The sequence below is a fragment of the Centruroides sculpturatus genome, unplaced genomic scaffold (assembly GCF_000671375.1).
Source record: "Centruroides sculpturatus isolate CEXI.00-Female unplaced genomic scaffold, Cexi_2.0 scaffold421, whole genome shotgun sequence".
NCBI classification, from domain to species: Eukaryota; Metazoa; Arthropoda; class Arachnida; order Scorpiones; family Buthidae; genus Centruroides; species Centruroides sculpturatus.
The window spans coordinates 521,624-534,606 of NW_019385018.1; the positions used below are offsets into that span (position 1 = coordinate 521,624).

General features: G+C 24.0%; 1 protein-coding gene across 1 annotated transcript in view; it reads right to left on the bottom strand.

Moving 5' to 3' along the window:
• LOC111633499 (WD repeat-containing protein 17-like) overlaps positions 1–11,373 on the bottom strand; it is a 115,569-nt gene extending 104,196 nt beyond the window's left edge. Inside the window, exon 1 of the mRNA XM_023378077.1 lies at positions 11,211–11,373. The gene's annotated coding sequence lies outside the window, so the exon portion shown is untranslated. The remainder of the gene's footprint in view (positions 1–11,210) is intronic.
• Positions 11,374–12,983: the final 1,610 nt, after the last annotated feature.

A 12,983-nucleotide genomic window follows, 5' to 3' on the forward strand; every position in this document is an offset into this window, starting at 1 on the left:
TTTTTTGAAAATATACAGTAAGGTTCCATATTACCACCCGATTTTCTCTAAGCCTACTTTCGGACTTTTTGTACAAAAGCCTTCAAAAACCATACTTATAATTACACTAGCGAAAAATCGAATTAGGAACATTTAGTTTACTAGTTACCGGTACTTTTCGCACAAAAACTGTGGGTGTAGTTATGATACCTTGTTTACAATTCACTAAAATGTAATTGGGGTTCCATAATACCACCTTCTCCTCTAATCCTTAATTATTTGCCGATCATATGTAAGTCATATTAATATTTTATTATGATACTAGCTCAAACTTAAAATTGCATGCGGTGTCATCTGTTATGAGATGTTATTTAAAAATCCATTTTCATATTATTAATTATTATAAAAAGCAAAACAAACTTCATTTTGAGGATAGAGATTAGTTTTTAAAAATATTGTAAATAATGAGTAAAACTTTTATTAAGTCCGACTCTACTGGAGATATGACACATGACTCCTCTATTCCTCCATCTCATTAGAGAGGTTGCGGCTGAAGTTTTCGTGACGAGCGCCGCTTACAAGATAAACGTGAACGTCGAACCTCGAGCGCCGCTAAGAGATGAAAACTTCTGCCACAACCTCGCTATTAAGTTCTGTACGTCAAACTTTAATAGCATTATATACAATTTATCATGTCAAATTTCGTTTCTTTACCCATCCTGAAATATTAAACGAAATAGACGACAACACATACAAATACAATTTCCTATTTTTAACGTTTTGAATCCACGGGATTTCAAAACGTCGACATTTGCAAAAAATTCCGGAGAAATAAATTTGACACGATTACAACACTTTCCCGTGTTATGTTATAACAACTGAGAAAGTAAAAACAAGAACAAACTAAAAACTTTGAAGGTGCCAACCTTTTCTTTCAGGTCATCCAACCTTCCTAAAAATGTCAAGTACTTTTTTTAATTTTAAATAAATTTTTATATCTATCAAACATGAATCTCATACTCATAAAATTATTTTATAAATATGTAGTACAGTTGTAATTTAATTGCTTCATTTATTTCTCCTTTAATATTTTTTCTTGAATAACTAATGATTTATATGTTTAAAATTATAAGTTTAAACATAATAATTTTAATAAAATTTTTAATAAACTAAACTTAACTCTTTTTACATGTAAAATATAGCTTGTTTATAAAGCAAAATACTTAAATTAATTTTTTAATATAATTACTATAAAACGTTTTAAGAAAATCGAAATTCTATCAAGTCTGTTAAAATATTCTACGTAATACCAATTTATGCATCCCGATATTATATATATATATTTTTTTTTGGAAAATTGAATAAGTTTTCAAGTAAATTGCACCACTGTAAATTTTACTACATTATTCATCTTAGACAAAATCAGATTTTGTTTTTCGCATTATGGATAAATTTATAGGAAGTTCTGTTATACTTCGTTAGTTTCTGTTACAACTTAAAAGAAATATTTTATGTTACTAAATTTGTATAAAATTCTATTTTTATCTTGACTTATAATAAAATATTGAAAAAATGTTTTATTGTAAGTAAAGATAAAGATTAAATTATATCCTTTCTTAATGGAGAACAATTTAAACTTAAATTACTACTGATATTGTAGATATATTAAAGGTAATGAGTAAACAATTTAGATCTAGGTATTTGATAAAATTATACATATTGATTTATTGTGAAGAAATATTAGTAATTTTAGAGCATATAATCTGTCAATAGCATATAAATCTAAAATTTCTATTGAAACATGCGATAATTTTGATAAGTAGGTTCAATAAATGTCTTTAAATGTCAAATTATTATTTTTTAGCTTGTTATAAGAGGCTGTTTTTACACAGATTACAACTATTAATTTTTTTTACTTTATAGCAAGATTATAAGAGAAAGCATGGCCATCGACCAAAGCATCCAAAGCTTTGATGGATGTCAATACGCAGAATTAAAGCTGGCAGTTATTCTTGATTATCATTCAATATCTGGATTTAAGATTTTAAGATTAATTCTAAAATTTTCTCTAATGAAATGGATAAATCCTTTAATTTGTATGAGTATGTTCTCCGAGACTTGCTAATTGTATTTGCTTGTAAGGATTAGTCAACCTAAATCATTTAGCTTCTGAAATTGTTTTCTTACTCACGGATCGGAATGAGCATTTGCTTATTAACAAGAAGTTAGATTGACTATTGTCAAGGTTATTTATTATTTATTTTCAAATTATCTATACGTCTTATATTATTTATTAGAAAAAAATGTCTTATTACAGTCTTACTATAAGTCTATAAAGATTATAACAAAAGCCGGGTTGCCTATATACAGTATATATTATAAATAAGACAATAACAACACATTAATGTAAAGCAGCCACACAGGAATATCATAATTAAAGCTAGGCGTTTAAAGTTCTCTGTAGAAAGAACTGTTGGGCAAATCTCAATTAAATTTAGTATACGTTCTATTGAGTATGCGGTTTTTTCCCCGAAAAAATTTTTACTTCAAAATTTAACCGCTAGGGCAAAATTTGGCGCTGCCTTTCCCCTTAATGTGCATATTACTCGAATAAGCAAGAAACTTTATCTAAACAGTAAGAATAAACCAATAATTTTAAATGAGTATCAATGAATAATGTATAAACTTGTTTCCTTCTAAATATTTAATATTTTTCAAAATTTAAGGTAAAATTTTCAATATTCAGCCAGAAAGTTTAAAATTATATTATTATTTCTTAACTATTCCGAATAGTTAAAGATCATCTTTGTTATAAAAAAAATAATCGAAAAGTTCATGTATAAATTATTTGGTTTAGTTCTTAATTTGTGTTTAAGTATTAGTTAATGTAAGTTACGATGATTAACTTACGTAAAGAACCAACAAGACTTCTTAATAATGTTTTTTTTTTTTTTAATGAGAAAATGCTTCCTTGTACCAGAATACAAATGTAAATAAATTATAACGTATTATAAAAAGTTGGAATAGCAGATAAAAGGTTCATTCGTAAAACCAAACGAGTTAAACGAGATAGTACTAACGAGACGGTCATAAACGCTGAATTCTATTATACACTGGAGTAACTGTTAACTACAGTAGTTTGCTAGGCTAACAGATGTGAAGCCAGGCAGAGCGATTAGTTTTGTCTGATGTTCGTTGCAAGATTACTATTTAGTCTATGAAAGTTATAGCCTATTCTCCGTGCAATAATAACAGTTTTAATTAGCAAAGAAAAAATGTTTTATTAATTAATAAGAAAATATTATATTATTCCAATTTAATACATCATTACTGCAATATGTATATATATATATATTCTTCATTTTATATTTTTGAAAATAAAAACTGTATTTTTGTTGATAGCATTGTCATTTGAAATTCAAACATGTTATTAATAATTATTCCTGGTTTTCATTTGCTAATTTCTATTTCAAATTCTAGACAATCCTTTTAACTTGAGAAACCATAAGACACACACCAATTAATGCGAATTTAGATTAAAAAGCCGAAATTATTATAACAATAAATAATAACAAATTATGTTAAATATTAATTGTCACATTATAATATAGAAACACGACTCAGTATAACTTAGATGTTTAATATAAACACATAAAAATATATAGATTTTATGTACAATATAGTAATTTCAGCATATTCTGAAGATTACGTCTCTAAATATATATACTTAATCATTAATATTAATAAAAATAATGCAATTTTTCGAATTATAATTGGTATAAGCTAAGGATGGCAAACTTTTTTTTTGAGTCCGCGTGCCATATAGTTATAATATTTATCTTTAAAAATGTTTGTGTATGCAAAGTTTTAAACTTCGAATAACGATATTTATAGAAATGAAACGAATATGTTTTAATTAGAATGAATGTAGAGAGGATGATTGAAAAAAAGGGTGATCGGGTGATAGACCGAAAGGATAATTGAAAAAAAAAAAACAGATGATAAATCGAAATCGTTTTATACGTTACGTGTCAGATAATTTCTCCACGTACTGGTCTAGATGATATGATTTTCACTTTGGATGCAAGAATTCCGAACGAGCTTACAACTGTATTAATCTTTTATGAACCCCTTAATTAAATCTTTATTTAAAATTATATCAATTTTACATCTTTTGTACGTTAAGTTAAAAATCTGATTTGAAAATTATCTCCAGTTTGGCAATTTAAAAAATATAAAAAATATTTTTTAAAACAATTATAGTTTAGTTTGCATTTTGACTATTTAATTTAAAAATTTTGTAATTAATATATTTTCATAATTATAAAAATTAAAACGTTGTAATTAAAAATTAAAATGCTTCGATTTGAATTATTGATTGTTTTTTTTTTTCCTTTCAGAAATTGAAATCACATGTAGATGTAAACGTAGACGAATGCAAATAGTGAATGTAATAGAAGACTTTAGAATAGTTTAAGGCTACGTTAAACAAATAGAAAAGAACTACTAAAATGCAATCTTAGAATTAGAATCAATGGTTTTGTAGTTCGACATTGATTTTCTTACGTATATTTATAGATATAGGCTATATATTTATAATTAAAATATGAATGCCTTTGAAAATATTAAAAATATTATAAGCTTTCGAAAAATAACTACTATTAATATTAAATATTTTAAATAATACTTAATTTACATACAGCTCATTTAAAAACACTCAAATATTTTTATCCGATTAGGGATTATAAAAATTAATTTAAATTTTTTATAATCCTTAATCGGATAAAGTCGTTTGATCAATCAGTTAACATGATTTATAAGTTTCGAAATATATTTAATGAATCTAAATTTTAAAAATACCCAAGTAAGTTTTTAACTGTAAAAGTTAGAAAAAAAAAATTCTTAATGAATCAGAATTCGAATTTTTGTAAAAATGCAGATGAAATGTTACCTATCATTTATTATAAATAACTTCATAGGTTATTACAAAATTTCCTCAAAAAATGATTAATAACTTAAAAATATCGTTTGAAAAATAAAATAAATGTATCAATAAATCATAACTTAATTCAAAATATTGATGATCTTAGTTTTTATAAGGAAGATTAGATCTTCCATGTTGTTTATTATAATATATACGGGAGTTTAATACATCATTAAAAGAATAAATACTGATGTTTCTAAGAAAATAAAGCTGTAAACTTTTATAAAATAATGTAATATTTATTGAATTATTATGTTGCTGATATCTTTTTGAAAAAATTGTAGACCTGTAAATTTTTACTGTCGCCCGTCTGTCTGTCTATCCTTCCTTAAGTTAGGGAACGGTGTTAGATAAATGAAGATCGAGACCAGATACGGAAATAATATAGGCAGAAAGCCCGATTAACTATTTATCAATTCAAAAGTTTTCCCCTGAACAAGAGTGTCATAGATGATCGGCATGGCTCTTTTGTTATCAGGAAAAGTATGATGTACAGGGGCAAGACACTGCTAATTTAAAATTGAAAAGATATATTTTAAATTAAATAAATTAAAAATATGATTAAAAATGATTTAAAATTGATAAGTATCTAAAAATTCTATTTATAATTTTAATAAATATTTTAATTTTGTATTTAACTTAAAATTATTTGTTATTTATAATATTTATTTTTAAATAAAATATTTTTAAAGTATGTAAATAATTAGTATTGAATTATTTTGTAATGTATAAGTATGTCGTAAGGCCATTTTTATATCTATAATTTTTGACTATAAATAACAAAATTATTTATCAAATGAGGAAATAACCTATTTTGGTTACAAGAATATTTAAATTTGTAATTGTTGATATTTAAAAAGTTTATGTTACGTAAAAAAATGATATAGGATATCTAGATTATGTAAAAATTTATCAATCCGTGCAATAACGTGATGTATTGAGAATAATTCAGTAATATCGATCTTTTCTTACATTAGATCGTACTGGAATATCAAGTAAAGAAATAACGTTTGCAGCTAAACTTCCGTCATATTAACAACTTATATTCTACTATCGAATGAAATTGGTTCAGTTTATTTATATTTGAAATATTGAATAATTTAAAAGTTATTTAGCTTTGATTTTATTATAATTTTCACAAGTAAACTACTCCTTTTATAAAATTAAATACTTTTGAAATGTCCTAGAACACATCCTTTACACTAAGATTGATGTAAATTATAAATATGTCCTAAGACCATTTTTATACCTTTATTTCATAAAGGTATAAAATGGTCTTATACCATATTATACTCCTATTTTAAGCTAGGTACACAAGTACCTGTATACCTGACAGATATATCAGTACGTGTGTACCCGGCTTTACATTGATCTAAGAAACAAAGACAAATATATTAAATATTTTATACATATTTCAGAAACAAATAGGAATCATTAAAAGTTTGCATATTTCAAAACTCGATAAAAAAAAAAAAAAAAACACATTCAAAACGTCCAAGTTATAGATCACAGCCTGCTAGTTTGTGTACGAATATATATGCATTAATGTAATTTTTGATTTTATAACACTATGGTGTATTTTTCCTAGTTATAACGGATAGAAGAGTTCTAGCATTGAAAGGAGGTGTTTAGGAACCTATATACATATGAAGAGTTTCTAAGCTTTTGATATGGAGATGTGTTCCAAATCTATCTGGATTACCCGGAGATACTCTCTATCTTCAAAATTCCAGAACTATATGTAAAAATAGGAGTTTTTGTTAGTTTACAGAGCTATTCAAATTATATGCTTATAAGTTCAAGTTAATTTTAATTAATTATTTATTTTAATTCTTTAAAATTATAACAAAAATAATTTAGTTTTATAATCAAGAGTTTTTCCTTCCGAAAATAATAATAATGATCTATTTATTAATTTCGTGATTCTATTGATTATCAATAGAATCAAGTATAAAGTCAACAAAAATTTAAATATCTAAATGATTAAATTCTAATTAATGGACTATTATAGAGTCAATTTGTGTACAGATACGATTAGCAGTTACTTGAAAGAAAATGTTGACTATACACTAATTACGCTATATTTTCTAATAAATAAATGATTATAACATATTACGAGAATTTAATTGGTAAATCAATCATAATAATCCTTCTAGTATATATTTAAAAGCTAAATACTTCATTTAAGTATTTAATTTTTTTTTTTCAAATTCATTTAGTTTAAATATTTATCAATTAAAATACTTAAAGATTTAAATAATAAACCTTTTCCAAATTTTCATTATCTGCAGCCAATGATAATTTTAATATAATTTATTTTTTATTATATTAAAAAATTATAAATTAAACTATAAATTAAGCAATTTTAATTTTATGATATAAACTTATATAGTTAATTATTAAATTAAATATAGAGTTTATCAAACAAATAAAATAATAGAACTTTTTAATTAACCCATTCGGGTTAAAGCAATAAAGATAAAATGAAGATTGAGATAGAGAGAGTTTCTATTGTTTATTTCTAGCAAACTGTGTTTGTCTGCTAAAACTGCTTTTTCTTAGTAACAATGGGGCTATTGGACATCAAAATCGTGATCGGCAATAAAGCTAGACAAATAGACTCGGAAGAAACTTCTTCTAACAAGAAATGTTACGAAATCATGACAATATTTCCAAAGTCATGCTCTTTATTGATCAAAGTGATGCGTGCAAATGAATGTTTGCAAGTCTTAGATTAAAAAATGTATATAGCATTAATAAATTTAAAAGTATATTTGAACAAGATTGAGAATTATCGACATAATGTTTGTAACTGCATGCTTTTAACCCAGTTTGTGGTTGATGGTCTCTATTCACAGTAATCACAAAGTTAATGTGAGCAGCTTTGCCAATTTATTGTCTACCACCAGTTATATAAGCAAATATTATGTTGGAAATCATCTTTAGTAGTTAATACCGGATAGTAGTTAAGTTAGAAGTGGATAAATTCACAATTTTTATTGTCATAAATTGTTTTAAAATATCCTTAAATTTTTTCTCATTTATCATGTTTTTATTTTATATTCTTGCAATATAATAAAATATTTTAAAGTTATATGATGCTAAATAATACTTAAAACTATATTTGTATAAGTATGTCGTAAGGCCATTTTTATATCTATAATTTTTGACTATAAATAACAAAATTATTTATCAAATGAGGAAATAACCTATTTTGGTTACAAGAATATTTAAATTTGTAATTGTTGATATTTAAAAAGTTTATGTTACGTAAAAAAATGATATAGGATATCTAGATTATGTAAAAATTTATCAATCCGTGCAATAACGTGATGTATTGAGAATAATTCAGTAATATCGATCTTTTCTTACATTAGATCGTACTGGAATATCAAGTAAAGAAATAACGTTTGCAGCTAAACTTCCGTCATATTAACAACTTATATTCTACTATCGAATGAAATTGGTTCAGTTTATTTATATTTGAAATATTGAATAATTTAAAAGTTATTTAGCTTTGATTTTATTATAATTTTCACAAGTAAACTACTCCTTTTATAAAATTAAATACTTTTGAAATGTCCTAGAACACATCCTTTACACTAAGATTGATGTAAATTATAAATATGTCCTAAGACCATTTTTATACCTTTATTTCATAAAGGTATAAAATGGTCTTATACCATATTATACTCCTATTTTAAGCTAGGTACACAAGTACCTGTATACCTGACAGATATATCAGTACGTGTGTACCCGGCTTTACATTGATCTAAGAAACAAAGACAAATATATTAAATATTTTATACATATTTCAGAAACAAATAGGAATCATTAAAAGTTTGCATATTTCAAAACTCGATAAAAAAAAAAAAAAAAACACATTCAAAACGTCCAAGTTATAGATCACAGCCTGCTAGTTTGTGTACGAATATATATGCATTAATGTAATTTTTGATTTTATAACACTATGGTGTATTTTTCCTAGTTATAACGGATAGAAGAGTTCTAGCATTGAAAGGAGGTGTTTAGGAACCTATATACATATGAAGAGTTTCTAAGCTTTTGATATGGAGATGTGTTCCAAATCTATCTGGATTACCCGGAGATACTCTCTATCTTCAAAATTCCAGAACTATATGTAAAAATAGGAGTTTTTGTTAGTTTACAGAGCTATTCAAATTATATGCTTATAAGTTCAAGTTAATTTTAATTAATTATTTATTTTAATTCTTTAAAATTATAACAAAAATAATTTAGTTTTATAATCAAGAGTTTTTCCTTCCGAAAATAATAATAATGATCTATTTATTAATTTCGTGATTCTATTGATTATCAATAGAATCAAGTATAAAGTCAACAAAAATTTAAATATCTAAATGATTAAATTCTAATTAATGGACTATTATAGAGTCAATTTGTGTACAGATACGATTAGCAGTTACTTGAAAGAAAATGTTGACTATACACTAATTACGCTATATTTTCTAATAAATAAATGATTATAACATATTACGAGAATTTAATTGGTAAATCAATCATAATAATCCTTCTAGTATATATTTAAAAGCTAAATACTTCATTTAAGTATTTAATTTTTTTTTTTCAAATTCATTTAGTTTAAATATTTATCAATTAAAATACTTAAAGATTTAAATAATAAACCTTTTCCAAATTTTCATTATCTGCAGCCAATGATAATTTTAATATAATTTATTTTTTATTATATTAAAAAATTATAAATTAAACTATAAATTAAGCAATTTTAATTTTATGATATAAACTTATATAGTTAATTATTAAATTAAATATAGAGTTTATCAAACAAATAAAATAATAGAACTTTTTAATTAACCCATTCGGGTTAAAGCAATAAAGATAAAATGAAGATTGAGATAGAGAGAGTTTCTATTGTTTATTTCTAGCAAACTGTGTTTGTCTGCTAAAACTGCTTTTTCTTAGCAACAATGGGGCTATTGGACATCAAAATCGTGATCGGCAATAAAGCTAGACAAATAGACTCGGAAGAAACTTCTTCTAACAAGAAATGTTACGAAATCATGACAATATTTCCAAAGTCATGCTCTTTATTGATCAAAGTGATGCGTGCAAATGAATGTTTGCAAGTCTTAGATTAAAAAATGTATATAGCATTAATAAATTTAAAAGTATATTTGAACAAGATTGAGAATTATCGACATAATGTTTGTAACTGCATGCTTTTAACCCAGTTTGTGGTTGATGGTCTCTATTCACAGTAATCACAAAGTTAATGTGAGCAGCTTTGCCAATTTATTGTCTACCACCAGTTATATAAGCAAATATTATGTTGGAAATCATCTTTAGTAGTTAATACCGGATAGTAGTTAAGTTAGAAGTGGATAAATTCACAATTTTTATTGTCATAAATTGTTTTAAAATATCCTTAAATTTTTTCTCATTTATCATGTTTTTTTTTTATATTCTTGCAATATAATAAAATATTTTAAAGTTATATGATGCTAAATAATACTTAAAACTATATTTTAAATAATATATAATTTATAAACTGTTGTTAATTCGTTTCTTATTAATTTTTTTGATATAATGTAAATAGATAAATTCAATAATCGCACCTAATATTTGTATGAAATGCGTGCTTATATTATGTTTACATATTTTTAATTGTAACTATGACAATTTAATTAAATTTTATTATATTTAATGTAATTTTTAAAAGAGTTTTTAATGAAAAATAATTTAAAGTGAGTAGATTCAATCGAAACATTAAAATCGGATTAAAATTTATTTAATTAAAAATTGAAAGTATAGATTTATTATTATGACGTTATTATTAAATCAATAGAATTAAATAAATTTATCAAGAAAATTATTATTAAATAGAAAAATAAATTAAAAAAATAAAATTTGTTACATTCATCATTATAAATATTAACTTGTAATAAAATAATAATTACAATTTGATTAATATTTACAGAAAATTAGATTTAAATAATGCTTTTCTAAGGATTATTATTGTTATTATTATTATTGACTAAATAAATTCATAAATTCTAATTAAAGAAGCTAAATAAAACGACGTTTTTATCTTTATACATTTTAAAATTCATTAAACTATGGATTTTAAATAATATTTAAATCATAATTACCTGTCTATTATGCTTATATTTAGAATAATTATGAAAATAGTTATGTCTATAATGCCATTTTATAATTACATATCTATTAAATCATATTAATTACATACATTTTTATAAAAATGCTTCTCTAATCTTCTTTCTTTGGTATATTTAAACGTGTTTCTATGATTTTTCAACTTCTAGAAATTGGATTGTATTTTATTTTTAGTGCTTTCTAATCGTCAATGGCTTGACGAACTAGAGAAGTAACGAATAAGAGTTGTATTCTTATTTCAAATTTGAAAGAAGAATATAAATTTCGAGCTATTATTGGTCGGATTCATTTTGACGTCACGTAACATAGACAAGTTTACTAAATATTTACCGTTGCTATGCCAATAGATTTATGGTTTTCTATTACGAAATTATTCATTAAAATAATAAAATATATTTCAAAATTTACAATCAGTTTAGTTCTTAAAATCCAGTTCATAATGAACATTTTCTGTCAAAATAGAAGAATGTAATGATGATAATTTAGCTAAACTAATGTATATTATTTAATAACCTTATATATTTTAATTGATTATTGAAAGAATTTCATTGCTAAAACATCTGTATATATAAATATAATACTATAATTTATTGCTACATTGTTTCAATCTAGATAATTGGACAAAAATTAAATATATCTTCGGGTTTTTATAATGAATATTATAATGAGATAAAACCCATTAATTTAATAAAACTACTCTCAATATAAATCGAGGAAGTTTTAATAATAGAAAAATTGTGTAAGATATAGATAAAACTTTAGTTTGAGTGAAACTAAGCTAATCTTTACTCGTACCTTACGTCATAAATTTAAAAATGGCAAATTATATTAATCCTTAAATATAAATTATATCCTCCTTTGGCATAAAGAGCATAAAGTTTATGTAAGAGAGAAAAATCGAAGAGGTTTCTATGGAGATAATTCATTCTCAACAAAGACAACCGCGAGTTTTAATCGGAATGTTCCTAATAACTTATTAATATGAAAAAGGTAGCTATGAATAATTTAAATTATAATAATATAAATTTATAAAATTAACTTTTATTTTATTGTTACAGTATAGCTTATGGCTTCTTTTTTTCCGTTAAGAAAAATTAGAAAGAAATAAAAAAAATAATCGAATATTTATAAATATAGGTATATTAAATGTTTAAATCTTTGGAGAAAATCTTAAATTATAATGGGTAATATAAGTATTTCCGATTCTTATTAAGATATAAGAACATAAAAACGTATACATTTTGAATCATCATCGTTTTACGATACTTTACGACAAGGCACAAATCTCGTAAAAAAAGCAGATAAAAGACGTTATAGGATGTCTTTCATATTTTGGTCATTTATAAAAGTGTGAAAAGATCTTCACTATATTGCAAACAGGAATGCAATTTCTAATACAGTGTTACAGTGGAGAGAAAAATTTAATTTTGTTTATTGAATTTTGATCAGTGTTTATATTTTTGTAATAAAAGTCGTATTCTATTACATTAATATTTTGATGTGGGAAGCTAAATTTTTTTTTACCATCGATAAGTTGAGTTGTCTTTGTTGAAAAAGAATCATCACCATAGAAACCAATTCGATTTTTCCTCTTACATTAGAGTATTTGTATGACTGTTTGACATATGCTGTCTATGTGACGGAAATGACATAATGTATTAGTAGGTTACGAGGTAATATCCGGTACTTTTGTGATATAGAACATAAGTGAAATAATACGTTTCTTAGAATGAACTTCTTAATGTCCCATTTACATAGAAATTCTGGAATTTTACAACAAAGCTTCCATTGAATTTTTCCAATAACTAAGCAAATTCTGTATTGGGAATTCTTATACGAGTTCTAT